Here is a 13,116-nt window from a genome sequence, read left to right on the forward strand (position 1 = left end):
CCTGTAGATTTTGGCCTCTAGCTCAGCCGGCACCTAGGGAAACCTACCAAACCTGTGCCTTTCTGAAAACTAGAGACCTAGGGGAATCCAAGGAGGGGTGACTTGCGGGGCTCGGACCAGGTTCTGTTACCCAGAATCCTTTGCAAACCTCAAAATTTGGCTAAAAAAACACATGTCCCTCACATTTCTGTGGCAGAAAGTTCTGGAATCTGAGAGGAGCTACAAATTTCCTTCCACCCAGCGTTCCTCCAAGTCTCCCGATAAAAATGATACCTCACTTGCGTGGGTAGGCCTAGCGCCGGCGACAGGAAACACCCCAAAGTGCAACGTGGACACATCCTAAATTTTGGAAAAAAACAGAGGTGTTTTTTGCGAAGTGCCTACCTGTAGATTTTGGCCTCTAGCACAGCCGGCACCTAGGGAAACCTACCAAACCTGTGCATTTCTGAAAACTAGAGACCTAGGGGAATCCAAGGAGGGGTGACTTGCGGGGCTCGGACCAGGTTCTGTTACCCAGAATCCTTTGCAAACCTCAAAATTTGGCTAAAAAAACACATGTCCCTCACATTTCTGTGGCAGAAAGTTCTGGAGTCTGAGAGGAGCTACAAATTTCCTTCCACCCAGCGTTCCCCCAAGTCTCCCGATAAAAATGATACCTCACTTGCGTGGGTAGGCCTAGCGCCGGCGACAGGAAACACCCCAAAGCGCAACGTGAACACATCCTAAATTTTGGAAAAAAACAGAGGTGTTTTTTGCGAAGTGCCTACCTGTAGATTTTGGCCTCTAGCTCAGCCGGCACCTAGGGAAACCTACCAAACCTGTGCATTTCTGAAAACTAGAGACCTAGGGGAATCCAAGGAGGGGTGACTTGCGGGGCTCGGACCAGGTTCTGTTACCCAGAATCCTTTGCAAACCTCAAAATTTGGCTAAAAAAACACATGTCCCTCACATTTCTGTGGCAGAAAGTTCTGGAATCTGAGAGGAGCTACAAATTTCCTTCCACCCAGCGTTCCCCCAAGTCTCCCGATAAAAATGATACCTCACTTGCGTGGGTAGGCCTAGCGCCGGCGACAGGAAACACCCCAAAGCGCAACGTGGACACATCCTAAATTTTGGAAAAAAACAGAGGTGTTTTTTGCGAAGTGCCTACCTGTAGATTTTGGCCTCTAGCTCAGCCGGCACCTAGGGAAACCTACCAAACCTGTGCATTTCTGAAAACTAGAGACCTAGGGGAATCCAAGGAGGGGTGACTTGCGGGGCTCGGACCAGGTTCTGTTACCCAGAATCCTTTGCAAACCTCAAAATTTGGCTAAAAAAACACATGTCCCTCACATTTCTGTGGCAGAAAGTTCTGGAATCTGAGAGGAGCTACAAATTTCCTTCCACCCAGCGTTCCCCCAAGTCTCCCGATAAAAATGATACCTCACTTGCGTGGGTAGGCCTAGCGCCGGCGACAGGAAACACCCCAAAGCGCAACGTGGACACATCCTAAATTTTGGAAAAAAACAGAGATGTTTTTTGCGAAGTGCCTACCTGTAGATTTTGGCCTCTAGCTCAGCCGGCACCTAGGGAAACCTACCAAACCTGTACATTTCTGAAAACTAGAGACCTAGGGGAATCCAAGGAGGGGTGACTTGCGGGGCTTGGACCAGGTTCTGTTACCCAGAACCCTTTGCAAACCTCAAAATTTGGCTAAAAATACACATGTTACTCACATTTCTGTGGCAGAAAGTTCTGGAATCTGAGAGGAGCCACAAATTTCCTTCTACCCAGCGTTCCCCCAAGTCTCCCGATAAAAATGATACCTCACTTGTGTGGGTAGGACTAGCGCCCACGAAAGGAAAGGGCCCAAAACACAACGTGGACACATCACATTTTTTTATAAAAAGCAGTGCCTACCTGTGGATTTTGGCCTGTAGCTCAGCCGACACCTGAGGAAACCTAGCAAACCAGTGCATTTTTGAAAACTAGAAACCCAGGGGAATCCAAGATGGGGTGACTTGCGGGGCTCTGACCAGGTTATGTTACCCAGAATCCTTTGCAAACATCAAAATTTGGCCCAAAAAACACTTTTTCCTCTCATTTAGGTGACAGAAAGTTCTGGAATCTGAGAGGAGCCACAAATTTCCTTCCACCCAGCGTTCCCCTAAGTCTCTCGATAAAAATGGTACATCACTTCTGTGGGTAGGCCTAGCGCCCACAAAAGGAAATGGCCCAAAACACAACGTGGACACAACATATTTTTTCACAGAAAACAGAGGTGTTTTTTGCAAGGTGCCTACCTGTGGTGTTTGGCCTGTAGCTCAGCCGGCCCCAGGGGGGGGGGGGCAGAAATGCCCTAAAATAAATTTGCCCACCCAACCCCCACCCTCCCCCGCCTGGAGCGACCCTTGCCTACGGGGTCGCTCCCCCTGCGTGACATTGGCACCAAAAAACAAATCCCCGGTGCCTAGTGGTTTCTGCCCCCTTGGGGGCAGGTTGACGTAAACTCAGCCAATCTGCCCCCAAGGGGGGCAGAAATGGCCTAAATACAATTTGTCCCCCAGGGGAGCGACTTTTGCCTGATGGGTCGCTCCCCATCTCTAAAAAAAAGAAAGAACAAAAAAAAAAAACACAAAAAAAAAATTTGCCCTGGCGCCTAGAGGTTTCTTCCCCCCCTGGGCAGAAATGGCCTAAAATAAATTGCCCTCCCCCCCAGGGAGCGACCCTTGCCTAAGGGGTCGCTCCCTTTGCGTGAAATTCACGCAAAGAAAAAACTCCCTGGTGTCTAGTGGTTTCTACCCCCCTTGGGGGCAGATTGGCCTCATCAAAATAGGCCAATCTGCCCCCAAGGGGGGCAGAAATAGCCAAAATATAATTTTCCCCCAAGGGGAGCGACCCTTGCCTAAGGGGTCGCTCCCCACCAAAAAAAAAAAAAATGAAAAAAAAAAAAAAAAAATGGTCCCTGGTGCCTAGAGGTTTCTGCCCCCCCTGGGGGCAGAAAAGGCCTTCCCGAAAATATGCCCCCCTGGGAGCGACCCTTGCCCAAGGGGTCGCTCCCTTTTGTCAATAACAATTAAAAAAAAAAAAAATCCCTGGTGTCTAGTGGTTTCTACCCCCCTTGGGGGCAGATTGGCCTCATCAAAATAGGCCAATCTGCCCCCAAGGGGGGCAGAAATGGCCAAAATATAATTTTCCCCCAAGGGGAGCGACCCTTGCCTAAGGGGTCGCTCCCCACCTCAATAAAAAAAAATGAAAAAAAAAAAAAAAAAAAATGGTCCCTGGTGCCTAGAGGTTTCTGCCCCCCCCCCGGGGGCAGAAAAGGCCTTTTCAAAAAAATGCCCCCCCTGGGAGCGACCCTTGCCCAAGGGGTCGCTCCCTTTTGTCAATTTCAAAGAAAAAAAAAAAAAATCCCTGGTGTCTAGTGGGGTTTCAAAAGCCGGATTGCAAGCAATCCGGCTTTTGAAACCCTCGGAGGGACTTCAAAGGGAAGGAAATACTTTTCCTTCCCTTTGAAGCCCCTCCGGGCCTCCCAAGTGATTGAAAAAGAAATGCTTTTGCATTTCTTTTTCAATCGCGCTGGAAGCAAAGCTTCCAGCGCGACGAGGGAGGCCCCTGTGACACATCAGCGCGCGCGCTGACGTCACAGGGGGGGGTGGGGGGTGGAAGGGGAAGGTCTTCCCCTTCCATCCCCGACTTGGGGGGGGAAGGGGGGTGCACGGGGGGCGCGCTAGCGCGCCCCCAAGTTCCCCTGTGCCATGGACGAGATGATCTCGTCCAAGGCACAGGGGAACTGTAGCCTTGGACGAGATCATCTCGTCCAAGGCACCCAAGAGGTTAAAATGCTTTACACATTTTCACTAACTTAGGCCTGTCTGCTATGAGCCATCGCTACTAGTGGTTGACCTCAACATTAAATTATTAAAACCTTTGCCCAGCAAACGAGTCTGACTACTATGGGGGGGGGGTGATATTAGCATTCTTCTCCTATAAAAATGTTTGAACAGCATTGCCAATGTGGTGCATTTTACAACACAATTATATTATAGAACCTTGTTCAGTTATTGAATGGATGTATGGAAACTGGGGCAGAAAAAGAGATAACATTGAAGTGTCCATGTTCAGTCCAAATTGCACAAAATTAAACCAGGAAACCTTGCATTAGTCCCAGCTTCCACTTGACCACATTGACCACACTGTGTGATCCTAGGCAATTACTTTTTTTCACAGTGTGATTTTTTTCCTTCATTGTCACATGAGAGCAAATTTTAATACATCAGTTCAAGGCATGCACTGCACAAAAACAAAAGACAAACCTTACTCCAGCTAAAGTAGCACATTAAAGGTCTGATTGTGACTGGGTCATTCATTTTTGACCTGTGCCTAGACCCTTGCTTACACAGGGGTTTGAATTACGAGTTGACTGTTATCTAACACATCCAATAATCATCGGATGCACTGAATACCTCAACCTTCATTCAATTTCGGAAGGTCAAACCTGCTAAAATTTAACAGGGGGAAGCATACGTTAGTTACCATATAATTCAGATTTTGTGCGTTAAACACAAATTCCTAATAGGTGCTATTTCTTGCACCCAATAAACGAACTACCCTATGGTATGGTTATGTATCAGGTGCAATAAATAGCACCTTCACTCATAATCAGGCCTTAAGCTGCATGTACAAGAAAATAGACAACTTACTTATCTCTTGGTGTACTAATAGCATCACTTCCATATGGCATACCTGAAAATATAATGCCCATGCCTACAAGCTTCTCTGCTGTTGCTGCTCTGTGGGCTCCTCAGAGTATGTAGCATGAATGGCTGCATATTCCCCATTCGTATGGCTTACTCCCTGCCAAACCTGGGAAACTCTTCAGACCTCGAAGTATAGCTCATTGTCTAAATTTCATTTCAATGGCTTTCCACTTTGCTAGTCATGTGGACTCACAGCTATTGTCAAGGCACCTGAGACTCTCACTCCCCCATTCAAAGGGAACCTGCATCACTCTGCACAGGCGCCCTGAGATGTTTAGCGCAATTACTTGGTGAAGTCCATGGGGATCTATCTGCTCTTCAGACACCAGGTAACTTCTCACAGTAGTCACATTGGCTCCTGTGTCTCTCAGATCCTCCACCCACTGTCCATTGATGGTCACTCACTGCATTTACTTCTTAGCGTTTTTAGGCACAAGGATTCTCAGGACCAATTCACTGTACCCTAGTGAGGCAAGTGAGGCAAGGGTCATATCAGCTGGCTCCCACCCACCTGGAACCAACTCCTCCCCAAGCACTACACTGGCCAAACCCTGTGACTGAGCACCAGTGGGTACCAGTGTCCACTTGGGACATTTGGGGTCCCCTCTCACATGACCCACCTAGTCACATGCATAACATTTGCCGGAACCCCCTTCTGCAGGTTTCTCTTTAGAAGACCAAGGCTTCTTGTCAGCTGGGGGCTGGGAATCATTACCCTGGGAAGTAGGTTGGGACCCTTTAGAGAACTCCCAATATTTACCCTTATCCCCCTTATTCTTCTGAGAAGGACCTTTCTCACCCTTGGCATTGTCTCCCCCATACCTCCTCTGTACCCTGGTGCTCTTCCAATGGTCTGCTTTATGTGGAAGCTTTCTGGGATCAGTCAGCTTGCTGTCAATCAGTTGCTTGCACAGCTCTGAAAAACAAAGACTATAAAAATGCTCCCAAGCAATCAAATTGTAGAGCCTTTCAAAAGTTATTACCCTACTGCCCTTCACCCAACTATCCAGTGACCTGCAAAAAGAGTCAACACATTCCAATCATGTTTGGGATTCCTTCTTTTTGTAGGACCTAAACCTGTCCTTGTACTGCTCAGGGGTGAGACCATATCTTGTGTGTAGGGCGTCCTTCATGAGAGAGAGTAAGTGAGCCCCTGAGGATCCCCTAAGGATGTCAGTGTATCCCTCCCCTCTACCTCAAAGTGCTTCCACAGACCCGCCCCCCAATGTGCTTCAGGGACCATGTTCATGTGGAGAGCAGACTCATACCCCTTAAGCCACAAGTATATGTCATCCTCCCTCTTATAATCCTTCACTAGCTTTTTAGGAATGTGCACCCTCCACTCAGGCTGCACTGTGGTACTGCTGCCACCATTTCTGCTAGACTGGCTCCTCTGGTCTAGCTCTTTTAAGGGGTTCCTTTTGGTTCCAGAAGTGATCTCAAGTCTGGGGTATTGGATCCACCTTGTACCCCTTTTCTGTCTTTGAAGTAGGCAAACTTCAAAGGAAAGTCTCTGTTGTTCACAAGATCCTGCCTTGCCCAGGCCAAGCCCCAGGCTCACAGCAGGGGGTTGGAGACTGCATTATGTGAGGGCAGGCACAGCCCATTCAGGTGTAAGTGACCACTCCTTTCTCCACTCTAGCCCAGATGGCTCATCAGGATATGTAGGCTACACCCCAGCTCCCTTTTTGTCACTGTCTAGAGGAGATTCACAAACAGCGCAACTGTCAGTCTCACCCAGACTCAGAATCTACAAACAGGCACAGAATGGTTAAAGCAAGAAAATGCCTACTTTCTAAAAGTGACATTTTCAAACTAACAATCTTAAAACCAACTTCACTAAAATATGTATTTTTAAATTGTGAGTTCGGAAACCCCAAACTCCATATTTCAGTCTGCTCTCAAAGGGAAACTGAGCTTTAAGAATATTCAAAGGCAGACCCCTTGTTAACCTATGAGAGGGATAGACCTTCCACAGTGAAAACTGAATTTGGCAGTATTTCACTGTTAGGACATGCAAAACACATCAGTACATGTCCCACCTTTAACAAACACTGCAACCTGCCCAGGGGGCCTTCCTTATGGGTACTTTACTTGTATAAAAAGGGAAGGTTTGGGCCTGGCAATTTGCTACACTTGCCAGGTCGAATTGGCAGTGCAAGACTGCACACACAGACACTGCAGTTGCAGGTCTGAGAAAGGTTTATGGGGCTACTCATGTGGGCGGCACAACCAGTGCTCCAGGCCTACTAGTAGCATTGATTTACAGGCCCTGGGCACCTCCTGTGCACTCTGCTAGGGACTTTCTAGTAAATCAAATATGTCAATCAGGAAAAAGCCAATTACACATACACTTTACACAGGAGTACTTTCACTTTAGCACTGGTCAGCAGCGGTAAAGTGCCCAACAGCCAAAGCAGAGTCCAGCCCACAGTCAAAATATTGGAAGCATAGGCAAAAAAGACAGGGGAAACCACACCAAGGATGCCAGGTCTAACAGATGCTCTCTAATTCTCCTTGGCCCATTTTACAAATAGTGCTCACTTTCCCTGTTTGCACCATTGCACACCTTTAAACAGTTGCAAACAGGGATAGTGCACCTTATTAAAATGAATGCACTGCTGTTGGGGCAGCTGCAAACTAGCCTGCGTACCCCGTTCACCCTTCTGCATCTGCATTGGTAAAATGTCATGGGTGCAGAGGCAAAGTGATTCCTTTATTTGCATGGGGCCACACCCCATGCAAAAGGGAACAGCTTCCCACAATAGTGCTGCTGCTACATGTGCACCAGCAGTATCAGTATTGTAGAAGGTGCTGCACAAATGTCTTCTGCCCCTTCTCTAGTACTAAAGCTCCTCAGGGCACACAAAGCAGACACACACACACACATTGTACCCTGTGGGAACTTTCCATAATACAGCCCATGGTGGACTCCCTTGTCGATAAAACTTGGTAGGTTTGTATAATGTAGTTATGGTAAGTGAATAGCGACACCAGTGCAATTGAACACAAATTTATTAACAAATATAAGAGGACAAATCACCTCAGTCTACTATAGGCTAAACCCTTTTTAAGCGGATCATTCAGCTCCTCTTAATATTCTGAAGAATACTCCAGGTGAAGCATTCCACTACAGAACCTTTAACAGAGAAGAAACATTTATAAGGTTAACGTTTACACATGTATATTGCATTGAAGTTTTTTTTTAAGCAAAAATGTGCAGTACTGACTAATGCAATAAAAGAAAGGAATAAACTTAAACATTTCTAAATCTAATATACCTACACAACTAGCTCTGAGACTGTGAGATATAGTGAACCACATTACAACATCACCTTAGCGATATCTCCATGGTACCCTATGGTATCTAATGCTCTTACTGACAGCGTTTCTTGAAAATAATTACTTATGCGGTTGACTATGTTTTTGTCACTATCCTTTAGGTCTGTGTGAGTATGTGAAGTAATGGATACTTGGTTTTGACCACCAGCATCCAGTTGTTCATCAGTTTTTTTCTTTTGATTTAACTGGGAGTTCCAAATTTTTCGGGTCACCTTTTTTAATACAAAGATTGGTGTTTTGATAATTACCCGATCACTCTCTGAGATAGAAGAGACTTTAACACTTTTTTGTCGTAATACAATTTTTGTCAGCAACTGTGCTTTTTTATATTGGACTGAACAACAACATCAAAACTTAGTTTAGGTGTCTGATTTTTTTAGAGGTTTTGACATCCACACAGGTCTAAATTGTCTAGGTGGTTTTCTCTCTTTAAGGGCTTCAATTGGAGACAGCCCCGGGGTGGAATGAGGTGTGGTTCTGTATAACGACAACATAGTCTGAATAGCTGCAGTAACCACACATTTATTAGCTAGTGCCTATCTTATGCATTCTTCCAACATCCAGTTAAACCTTTCTACACGACCATTAGTTTGTGGTTGATAAAGTGAGCATTTCAAATGTTTTATTGAACTTTCTTTTAAGAACTGTTAAAAACCCCATTATCGGAAATAGTGTATTCAGGGAAGCCCTCGTTCATGAATATGTCCCTTAGAAAAGTAACAACAGTTTTGGAATTTGGTTCACTGACAAACGTAACATAAGGTCACTTTGTGTACTAATCCATAAAGACATATGCATAGCGTGAATTTTATGGAAGAGAGTGAAATGCCCATCCCAATCAGCTCCTAACTTCTTCCATGAACCAGATGGACATTCTATAGGCAGTAACAGTGGTGAAGACATTTTAAGAGACTTTTCACAAGTAGCACAAACTAGACAATTTTTTACAACCTGATCAATTTCAGTATCCATTTGTGGCCACCAATAAAAATCACATAACCATCTTTTAGTTAGAGTGGCACCCAAATGTCCCTCTTGTGCTTTTTTGTTGTACAATGATAGTTTGCAGTTTTTCTGGAGAAGTCAATTTATCGTCTTCATTAGTAAATTGTCCTCTATGGTCAATTCATTTGAAATTTTAAAAAACGGTTGATTATTGACATCTATTGTCTTCTCATGAGGCCAACCTTCTCTCACATACTCAGTGAGTGTACACAATCCCCTATAATTCTCTGAAGCTCTCTTCCACTCTTTTTCAGAAAATGCACTAACATGTTCCAGTTCAATAGCTGCAGTCAAAAAACTCTCATCAATGTAATTCGCATCATTTATGTCATTTGCATTAATAGGGAATGTGGATAAATAGTCAGCCCTCACATTGTTTCCAGCAGCTATGTGTACCACCTCAAAATCAAATTGTTGTAACCTAGCAGCAAATCTTGCAATCCTGGAAGTACTGCTCCTGTTGTTTGTGCTTGTGATCTGTTTGCAAAACAAAGTGTCTGCCCCAATGATAGTTTCTAAATTTTTCTATTGCCCACCAACACGCCAAGAGCTTGTTTTCTATTACAGAATAATATGTTTCAGCCTCTCTTAAAACTCTTGAAGTAAAGTCAATGGTGTGTTCAAGACTATTGTTTTGTGTTAACTCCTACTCCAAATTTGCTAGCATCCACCATCAAACAACATTGAAGGCTCTGATCGTATGATTTTAAAACACTCACATTAGACAATTATTGTTTGCTGTCCTTGAATGCAGTCACACATTCAGAATTCCAATTAAAAGCTTTTTTGGATTTCAATAAACTGGAAATAGGCCTGACCCTGGTTACAAAATCTGATACAAAACATGAATAGAACTCACACAGTCCAAGAAAAGATTTGAAACCAGCTTTGTGCTGAGGTGCATCAAGAATGGTATCTATCAACCCTGGTTTCGGGTGAACCCCTTCAACTGAAATTTCATGACCTAAGTATTTAACGGAGGGCTTTAAAAATTGATATATTTCTCTTTTTAAAACCAGACTGTTTTTTTTTCAAATATCATGAGCACTTGTTTGTGAATTTTGTCATGCTTCAGATGATCAGCAGCATGAATTAAGACACCATCTTGGAAAATAGAGACATTTTTAATGTCTTTAAGTAATGTTGTCATTGTTCCATGAAATACCAAAGCCACAGACGCAAGTCCGAAAGGTATTCAGCGATATTGATATGTCCCCCCTGGAGACACAAATGCTGTTAAATATTGGGACTCAGGTGATAATTCCACCTGGTGATAAGCCGCTAGCAAGTCTAATTTTGTGAAAACCTTGGCCCCATTTATAGTGGATAACATTTCACTGATCTTTGGGAGTGAGTGTAAGTCTACCCAAATCTCTCTATTGAGAGCCTGAAGACCGACATACACTCTCAACTCATCATTTTTCTTCTTAGTGACCGCCAAGGGAGAAAGCCACAAAGAAGATTCAATGGGTTTGATAATACCTTTGATACACAAGTTTTCCAGTTCTTCGTCTAAATCATCTCTAATGCTAAAAGGCACCCCTTTGAACTTATGTTTAATTGGTGTGGCATTCTCCTTTATTTTAATTTTATGTTTGAAACCCTGTATTTTTCCTAGTTCACCGGAGAATACTTTTGGAAATGCAATCTCATTACTGTCCCTAATCACTGTCACTTGTTCACTAGTACATGGTCCTATAACCATGCCGAACAAACCTTGATGAACAACCCCAATATGTTTAGTACTTTTACTGCCACATATATCTTTCCATAAATACGTCTCCCCTTGAACACCAAAAATTCTTCAAAATACCCTTGGAGATCAATCTTTCTCCCTTTATGGGAGACATGTGATCTGTCAGGTGGAGATAGTGTACGTTCATCCGAACTCTGCTGGAATATTTCCTGCATGATCACTATGATCCTGGCACTGAAATCCATTAAAAGACATTTTGTCAACCACTTGTATGAATACATTAGAATCCACACATTGTTCAGAATCCTCACTTTTTACCACACTTGCGTCTACAACTAACACCATCTCTGGAACCTCATCTATTAAATTCTCAACATTGACATTGTATTCTTCAACAACAGATGTGACATTGGTGCTTGTACACTTGACACTTTGGCACACTTTGGCAAAGTGACTGACTTTGGCACAACTCCTACTTTGAACATTTATAGCAGGACATATTTTTGACCCCTTTTTGATGTAATGGGTTAATATATCTAAAGCACACCTTCTTTTGTTTGAAAAAATGTGCTTTTATTATTAGATTTACTGTATGTAGGATTCTGCGTAAACATTTTGTTCATTTTTCCTTTGTCTTCTTTGGTACTGACCACGTTGACTTTGTCCTCCATTTTTTTGTCCAGTTATGTAGCGATTTGATTGAAGTTTCTTTGCTCTTCGCAATCCTGATGGTATCTGTTAATGATGGATTGCCTAGAGATGGCAATTTCTATTTGATGGTTTTGTCTGTGTAGTGATATATAAATTGGTCCCGGATTATCTGTCCCCCAAAATTTTCAAATTGGCATTCCACCACTAGCATCTTCACTGGTTCTGATCTCTTTGGAAAGATTTGTGTCTTGCAACTACCAGGCTTAATGGAGCATCAAATCTGCTGACCATTTTCTTTATAACATGTTCGTGTTCATCAAGTTCTTCTCCATCCACAACATGTATATCCCATTGATGTTTAAATATGGCTCTACCTTCAAACCCTATAGAATGCGAAAGTAGATATTTTTTCCGTTCAGGTCTAAATCTTGCTGATCCAATTGCTCCCAAATAGGTTGTGAAGGCATCATACCATTGTCTCCATGGTATGGTCGGGTCACCTGCACTTTCTAAACATGGTGGTGGAGGGTTGAGAGACTGCATGCTTGAGTAGAACTACCAGTGTTCAAAATATATACAAATTACAGAAAAACATAGAATTATAAATTATGAGATGCCTACAAATGTTTCATATGACTCCAAATGTAATTTACTCTATCCACTTTGTATCGAATTTGCCTGGAGCACCTTGTACATAATAATAGTTTTTATGTATAAGTACGCTGTGATGTACTGTCTTTTCCAAATGAAAAAAAAAGTTATAAAAAATATAACTTGAGGGTGAAAAACATTCATGGTTCTTAACACTGTACTAAAGATTGCAGAAACAATCTGTGAAAACTCACGAAGGCTGAAGGTTATCTAATTTCTATGTCAATTAGATAACTGAATCCATATGTGCAGCATTAAATGTTAGTCTGTTTAAAATGCCCACCAATCTTCCAGTAGTTTTTGCAGATGTTCTAGATTTAAAACAACACTTCTCAATTTGTTAAGCTGGCTGCCGGTAATCTCTTTAATGTCTGTTTAGTTGTGCTAGATTTTTCGTAAAAATATGTTTTACCAACTGTTTCAAAATGTCTGCTGTTTTTCTGCTGTATTTCTATAGGCGATAGCTTACAGACGCCTCTTAAAAATAACACTTCCCAACGTGTTAACTCCTACGGTGCCTTGGACGAGGTGATCTCATACAAGGCACCGGTTCCCGGGTGCCTTGGACGAGATCACCTCGTCCTGCACCCGGGAACTGGTGGGAGCGCTATCACTTCCCCCATGGGCTCCCCACCCACACCCCCCGGTCGTCGATGGAAGGGGAAGCCCTTCCCCTTCCAACCCCAACCCCTCCCTCGGCAATCCGATGACGTCGGCGCGACGTCATCAAATATTGCCGAAGGACGCGCAGGAAGCCATTTCTTCCAGCGCGTCGAGGGAACAGGACTTCAGGTGAGTCCTTCCCTCTTTGGGGGGTTGGGGTGGGGGAAAACAGACACGGGGGAAAGGAAAGGGTTTTTCCTTTCCCCTGGTTCCTGTTTTCAGTATCTAGTTCAAAGCTTTTGCTTCCTTTGCTGTGGATCCTTGCGGTTTTGGCAGTAGTTGTCCTGCGGTTTGCATAGTTGCATGTTTTAGGTAAGTGAAAGCAATTTACTCCAAAGGAGTATTGTTGACATGCATGAATGACATGTT

This window comes from Pleurodeles waltl, chromosome 3_1 (genome assembly GCF_031143425.1).
Source record: "Pleurodeles waltl isolate 20211129_DDA chromosome 3_1, aPleWal1.hap1.20221129, whole genome shotgun sequence".
NCBI classification, from domain to species: domain Eukaryota; kingdom Metazoa; phylum Chordata; class Amphibia; order Caudata; family Salamandridae; genus Pleurodeles; species Pleurodeles waltl.